Source organism: Marmota flaviventris, chromosome 2, assembly GCF_047511675.1.
Source record: "Marmota flaviventris isolate mMarFla1 chromosome 2, mMarFla1.hap1, whole genome shotgun sequence".
Taxonomy (NCBI): Eukaryota; Metazoa; Chordata; class Mammalia; order Rodentia; family Sciuridae; genus Marmota; species Marmota flaviventris.
The window spans coordinates 192,639,586-192,646,724 of NC_092499.1; the positions used below are offsets into that span (position 1 = coordinate 192,639,586).

Consider the following 7,139-nt stretch of genomic DNA (forward strand, 5'->3'; position numbering starts at 1 on the left):
AATGTTCACAGCAATATGATTTATAAACCAACACCGATCAGCTGATGAAGCAATAAACAAAACTGGTACATCCATGTGATGTGATGTCACTCAGCTCTAAGAAGAAAAGAAGTGATCATACATGCTTGCATAAGAACATAAAAGAAATTCAAAAACATAATTAAAAGTAAAAGAAGCAAGACACTAAAACTGAAGGCCTGACTTGGAATGGATGGAGAACTAATTACTTCTAGAGCTTCTTAGAACCAACAGCCAAACTACTTATGAACTTTTGATTCAAAAACTGCTGCTAAAACTGGGGGTGAGTTACTAGTTTTGGCATTTTTCTTGATAACAAAATATTTTTAAAATATTAAACTCTATAAGTATCAAATACATAAATTTAATTTATATTTATTTAATAAAATAAATACACAAAGAAATTTAGAATTGTCTTTGTGCATGTGAAATATTTCTTACAGGAAAAGAAAGATGCAGAAAAATTTGCACATAAAAATTAACATGTCCACACTGCTATTATGATCATGTGCCACATAGCAATGTCTGGATCAATCATGATCCAGGTAGGGCCATAAGATCATCATGGAACTGTAAAGTTTCTGTCACCTAGCACAAAACATTGCTCATGTTGTGGTAGTGCTGGATGTAACAAACCTACTGTGCTGCCAGTCATACAAGAGCACACTACATACAATAAAGCATAATAAAAAACACTTGATAATGACAACAAATCACTATGCTACTGGCTAATGTATTTACTATGCATGCTGTCATTATTTTAGAGAGTACCTGTTCTGCTTACATTAAAATGTCGACTATCATCCTCGCTTTGGCAGCACATATACTAAAATTGAAATGATACAGAGAAGATTAGCATGAGCCTTGCACAAGGATGACATGCAAATTTGTAAAGTATTCCACATTTTTATTTAAAGAAACAATAAATAAATAGAAGTAAGACTAGTAGTGTAGAGAAAGGGGAATAGGGGGAAGAAGGAGGGAGGGAGAGAGGAAGCCCTGGGTACTGAAGTGGAGCAAATCATGTTCCATGCATGTATGAGTAGGTCAAAACACTATTATGTGTAAATATTATGCACTAATAGAAACAGTTTTAAAAATGTGTACTGTAAGACATTCTGCATGCTCTGCTTGTGGTGCCTTATACATTTCATGTGTATTGCATCTCTTTATGGAATCACTTTCTCTTGTGCTTTATACAAACTCATGTTGTTTTGTTCATCATGGCCCTAGGAACAGTAGGCAATTCCATACAGACTAATTAGCTTAGGCATGTAGTAGGCCACACCATTTAGGTTTTGGAAAGTGCAGAGTATCATGTCCATGTGTGGACAAGTTCACTTAACAACACGTCTTAGAGTATATCTACATTGTTAAGCAAAGTGTGTGTGTACATACATAAAATGTTTTTAGAAAGATAAGTAATTTACTGACATAAACATATTGGTTTATGTCTTTACTACACATTGTGTCATTATTATTAAACAGGAATAGCAGATTTATAACTTTCTTGTCTGATGAATGTCTCTCTCTCTCTCTCTCTCTCTCAGCTTGAGCAATAAAAACTCAAAATATTTCCTAGCAAGAGGTGGTGGACTCAGTTTGGGTCAGGTAGTAGAACAGTAAGAAATCTAAATCACGGACATGGAAAGAAGAGATCTGTAGAAGAGCTCTGGCCATATACTCTTCACACATTTCTATCTGACTTCTAAATTACATGTATGCATGGGGAAAAGAGTCTGGCAATATTGAATGCACTAGGAAACATGAATCCCCTGTACATCTAAATGTATTCTTCAACCCCCACAAAATTCAGGCAACAAAAGTGTAAAATACTTAACTTTAAATCATTGGTTGACTACTAATTATATAGTAAAACTAGGGAGATAATAAACAAACAAAGAAATAAATGAAAAATTTGCATAGATATGAAAAGTACTTTTTTTAAGACAGAATGCAAAGTTGTAACAATGTGCTCTCTAATGGATAGTTCAAAACTAAAAATTTTTGAGAATTTAGAGATGCCGGAAAATGTTTTATCTGCTCTGGAAACAAGAAAGCAATAGAAAATGATTCTAAGGGGGCCCACATATTAGCTAGAGCAAATATTTCAGTGCACATGATGCAGATATGTTACAAGGAACATGTTAAGATAATCTAAGAGATATATTCAAATAATGAATGAATGAAAACGTGTGAGAGAAATGAAAACTACAAGAAAGACAACAATGGAAAATTTAGATCTAAAAAATGCAGTAATTAAATTGAAAAATATATCAGATGAACTCGAGAGCATATTTAACAGAGAAGAAAAAATAGGAAATTGAATGAAGGATAAGAGAAAATTATAGTTCAAATAACAGAACATATTGAAAAAAAATGAAGAGAGCCTCAGAGACACATAGGATAATATTAAACATCACAACGTACATATGATTGGAGTCCAAAAAGATACAGAGAAAGTACATACAATTTTTAAAAAAGATAATGGTGAGAAAATATCCCAAAGTATTTTCATCACAAAATATTACCCTACACATTCAGGAAGTTGAGTAAAATCTGGTCAGGAAAAGCTTCCAAATTATCACCTAGACACATACTCAAGATGCTAAAGCTCATTTGAGATAAATAGAAAAAAAAGTAGAAATCTTTAAAGTGACAAGGAAACAAAAATTAAATACATGTATCAATCCTAAATGTATATTGCTAAGTGAAAGAAGCCTGTCTAGAAAGACAATTTGAAACCTCTCAGAAAAGACAAAGCTATTGTGAAGATAATAAAAATTATGGATTGTCAAGCATTCAGAGGATGCATAATAGGCTGCCCACAGGGAATGTTTTTTGGCAATGAATGTAGTCTGTATGATACTGCAGTTGCACACACATGGCATTATGTGATTGAAAGGCAGGGGGATCACAAGTTCTAGGCCACCTGGCTAATTTAGAGAGATCCTCAACAAATTAGTGAGATCCTACTCTCTCCTCAAAATAAAAAAATAAATAAATAAAAACGGCTGGGGATATGGCTCAGTTTTAAAGTGCCTCTAGGTTCAATCCCTAATACCAAAAAAAAAAATAAAAAAAAAGGAAAGAGCAAACCTTAATGTATGCAAATCCAAAAATCACTAGGGAGAGCTGGGCTCAGTGGTGCTACAAAAAAGGGCCTGGGGACTGGGGATGTGGCTCAGTGGCTCAGTGCCTCAGGATTCAATTTCTGGAACAACAACAACAACAAAAAAAATCATTTGGGAGGAAAAGAGATCCAGGATGAAATTATAAATTAACAAGCTAACTGTGACATAAATATATGAAACAACTCATTGATGTGAGGAAAATGTGCTATCCTATGTAACTGGAAATGAGTAAAGTCTATAAGACCAAAGAAAAGAGGAACTCTAAATAAGCACTGCAGTTCAATATAGTGCATGTGTTAATGACTGTGTTGTTATCATACATAAATATGGAATTTAAAATTAAGTAAATGGATGGTGGATTGTGGGGGTCACATTTTTCACTGCCAGGTAAGCAAAAGGAAATCACTATGATGTCCCTTGTATTAATTAATTAGAGTAGAAGACAAGGATATGAACTCACGTTTAGCTTAATTTAGGTACAGTTACATAAAAAAGTTTATAGATCTGTGTCTCAACATACATTAGTATACACACTTTTCCTTGTTCTTCAAGCTGAAAGTATTGACACCCGGGAACACTGAGCACATCTAGTGATGAGTAGGACATTCTCTTCTACAAGGCATGTAGTGGATTGTAGGTGTTTATGATTATCTAGCATCTTGGGTTCAAGATCATGATACATTTTAAAGGGTCGATGAGAGGAGAACTGTGTAACAGGACAGGTGGCCAGCCTGAAAGACAGATCAAATCAACTGGGACTGTTTAGCTTCTGCTATGTGAGCACTTGGTAATAAGTTCACTCCGAAGACATGAAATCAGACAGAACATTTTGATTCCTCTCACTTAATGGATAAAGAACTATGGCATGATCTCTTTGTCCTGAAGCAGGGCAGGAACTGAAGCCATCCAAGAAAGCCAAGACTTTCTCCTTTTATGGCACAGCATGTAGGAAATACCATGACTTTTAGACAGATTTTTCCATTGGAAAGGCGTTAACTGAAATTAGATTGTGTTTATCTATACTGAGAGAAGTTAATTTACTAACCGTCACTATTTACCACTCTAATAACATGTGGTTGGGGCAATTTAAATCTGAAAATAGACTTACATTGACATTACCAGTCCCAAATGCCAAAGAAAACCAACTTAAGAGAACCAATTGTTTGTTCTTCCTCCATAACAAGGAAAGGATGCCAATTCATAGTTGGAAGGGCAACTGGCCATACTCAGGACCCTTTCTTTTTTAAAGACAAACAACCAAAGAGTTATTATCTTCATCATCATTGTTAAGGTATTTAAGCTCTTGATCCACTGGCATCATAGTCAGGATACCAAGTCAGATTGATTTTATATACATCAAGCTTCTGTTTGCAGCAAAGGTGTTATAATTATGCTTTTGGAAGATAATTTATTAGCTGAAGTTTCCAATGCATCAAAATATTAGCATCATGTTAAGATTCATTTTACCTTTTCTAACTACCTTTTATTATATTATGAATTTGTATTGGGATTCAAATTTAATTAGCACCCGAAACAGGAATATCCAACAATGATTTATAAGTGAAATGTTATCTGCTACTGAACAGAAAACCTACTTTAATATTTGGGGAACTCAGACATATTTTATTTGATTTCTTTTATTTAAAATTCAGCTGTGCTGGGGAGTTTTTCACCACTGTGACAACATGCCTGAGAAAAACAACTAACGATTCCTTTTGGGTCATGGTTTCAGACATTTCAGTCCCTGGTCACTTGGTCCCACCTCTTTGACGGGAGGCAAGACTGAATGTCATGACAGAGAGAATGTGATAGTTCATAACTGCTTGTCTTACAGTCATGGGGAAGCAAATAAAACAAGAGTAAGAGAGGGACAGGGTATACTCTTTAAGGACACACTTAGTGACCCACTTCCTCCGACAAGGCCTTACCTCCTAAGGTGTCCACCACTTCCCAGAAAATGCCATCAAATTATGAATCCATCAATGAGAAGGTCAAAGTCCCAAGCCCACCTCTGGCCATTGCTGCATTAGGAACCAAGCCTTCAACACATTAGTCTTAGGGGACAATATAGATCCAAGCCATGACATTAAGTCAATATGCTTCGAAATCTGTCCTGATGGTAATATTATACAGTGTTGAATAGACTGAAACCTTACATGGTACCCCATAATATAAACATTTTTTATGTGCAATAAACTAAAAATTACCACTTTTCTAAATCTTTATTTCAAGAGATTCATATCTTGTTCAAATTCTTGTCTAAATAATTGGTACTCACAGAAAATAGGCTTTTGCTATGCCACCAGTGGTTTCTCAAGAACCTGAGACTTATCACATCTGAATTAAAAATAAAGATGGCATTTGTACTCAATTTGTTCAACAGATATGTGTTGAACAAGTAATGTGTGCTCTGCACTGTGCTAGGTGCTGAGATGAGGAGTTAAGAAAACAAGACCCAGTGTCCTGTTGGGTCATTGTGATTGAGCCATAAGAACTTTAGAGAGCCATCAATTGATCTTAGAAGGAGAAAAGTGGGATTGGACACTGTACAGAAAAGGAAAGTCCCAATGAAATAGTTGTAACTTCCATAATTGTAAGGAAGTACACTCTTTCTCCTTTCAAAATCAACATTTTACCATAAATGCACTATCAGCTTTGAAGCTTCTACCCAGAATATCACTTGCTAATTTTGAAGCATAATTTGTCAAGAGTTAATTTTTCCAGTGAACACAAAGTATGTACCTACTGTTTCCTAATGGAGCCACAACAGATTTGTTGAGAATATATAATTCCCATTGTAAAAACAAAAAAAGCCTGCAGAGTTAGTATATCTTCAAGTAGGTCTTGTTTGTTAAATAGAACTGTCTTTCAACCAGTCAACTGATTACTTTTATGTTTTTTCTTCTTGTGGAGCTTAAGAGAGTATCCTGAGAACCCATCTAGGAGAATACTGGATATTTATGAAGAATTCATTTCTAGAGTAAAATGACATGTTAATAATCTCTGCAAATAATAGAAGAATGCTGAATGGTGACATCTGCCCATGTCTGAGGTGAGGCAGCCCTCTTTGTCGAGGCAGAATACAAATTTCCCAGGATCATTGTGGGAGACATTAAAATACAGAGCAAAGGTGGGTTTCCTTCCAAATTACTACCTACCAATAATATTATCGCCTTTTGTTCAACTCTGTTTCTGAGACAATATCCAAGCAATAACATGAAGGGCAAAGGAAGAGATTTAAATGAAATCATCTCTTTTCTTATGTCCATCAGAGTTACAACCTGGTGACGGACAACTCCCTCAACGTAATGTCAGTCAGAGCAGCTGAGAAATACAAAGTTGAGAAGGGTGCTTCAGAACACGGCAGTCTCCTCTCTTGCTAGGTTCATTTCTGAGTCTGGCAGTGACAGCTGTTGAGTCTCAATTTTGGAGAATGAAAACAGGAGTGGGGGAGAAATGCTAGATTTTATTCATCTGGCATCTGCCATCCCCACGGCTGCACCATGGTGTTCTTCTCCAGCCCTCTACTGGTTCATTTCCCTTCTTGTGGTTCCTTGAGGATGGCTCACACTTCCTCACACACACCAGGATCCAGCAGGTGTCCCAGGCCAAGGACAAAGTATTCAGTTCTCACTGGTCACCAGGACCCTGGCAAGAAGGCTCAAACTGGCAACAGAGAATGTCAACAGATAACTTCTGTTGGAACTCCTGGGTGAAAGAATTTGTCTTTCTAAGTCTCTTCAAGTTGCTCTAACAAAGTACCATAGAGCGGATGGCTTAAATAACACATATGTCTCACATATGTGTTATGGATTCTGGGAAGTCCAAGATCAAAAACTCAGCAGATTCAGCGTCTGGGGAGGGCCCACTTCCTGATCCATAGAGGGCTGTCTTTCGACTGTATTTAGATATGGCAAAAATTGAGGGGTCTTTCTCAGGGCTCATAGGTAAGGACACTAATCCCATTCATGAGAGGTCATTTCCCCA

At 36.2% G+C, this 7,139-nt stretch overlaps 1 non-coding gene across 1 annotated transcript; it reads left to right on the forward strand.

Moving 5' to 3' along the window:
* Positions 1-824: 824 nt before the first annotated feature.
* On the forward strand, positions 825-927 carry LOC114101477 (U6 spliceosomal RNA). Its single transcript, XR_003584330.2, has one exon. It is a non-coding gene; the product is annotated as a U6 spliceosomal RNA (small nuclear RNA).
* The last annotated feature ends 6,212 nt before the right edge of the window (positions 928-7,139 follow it).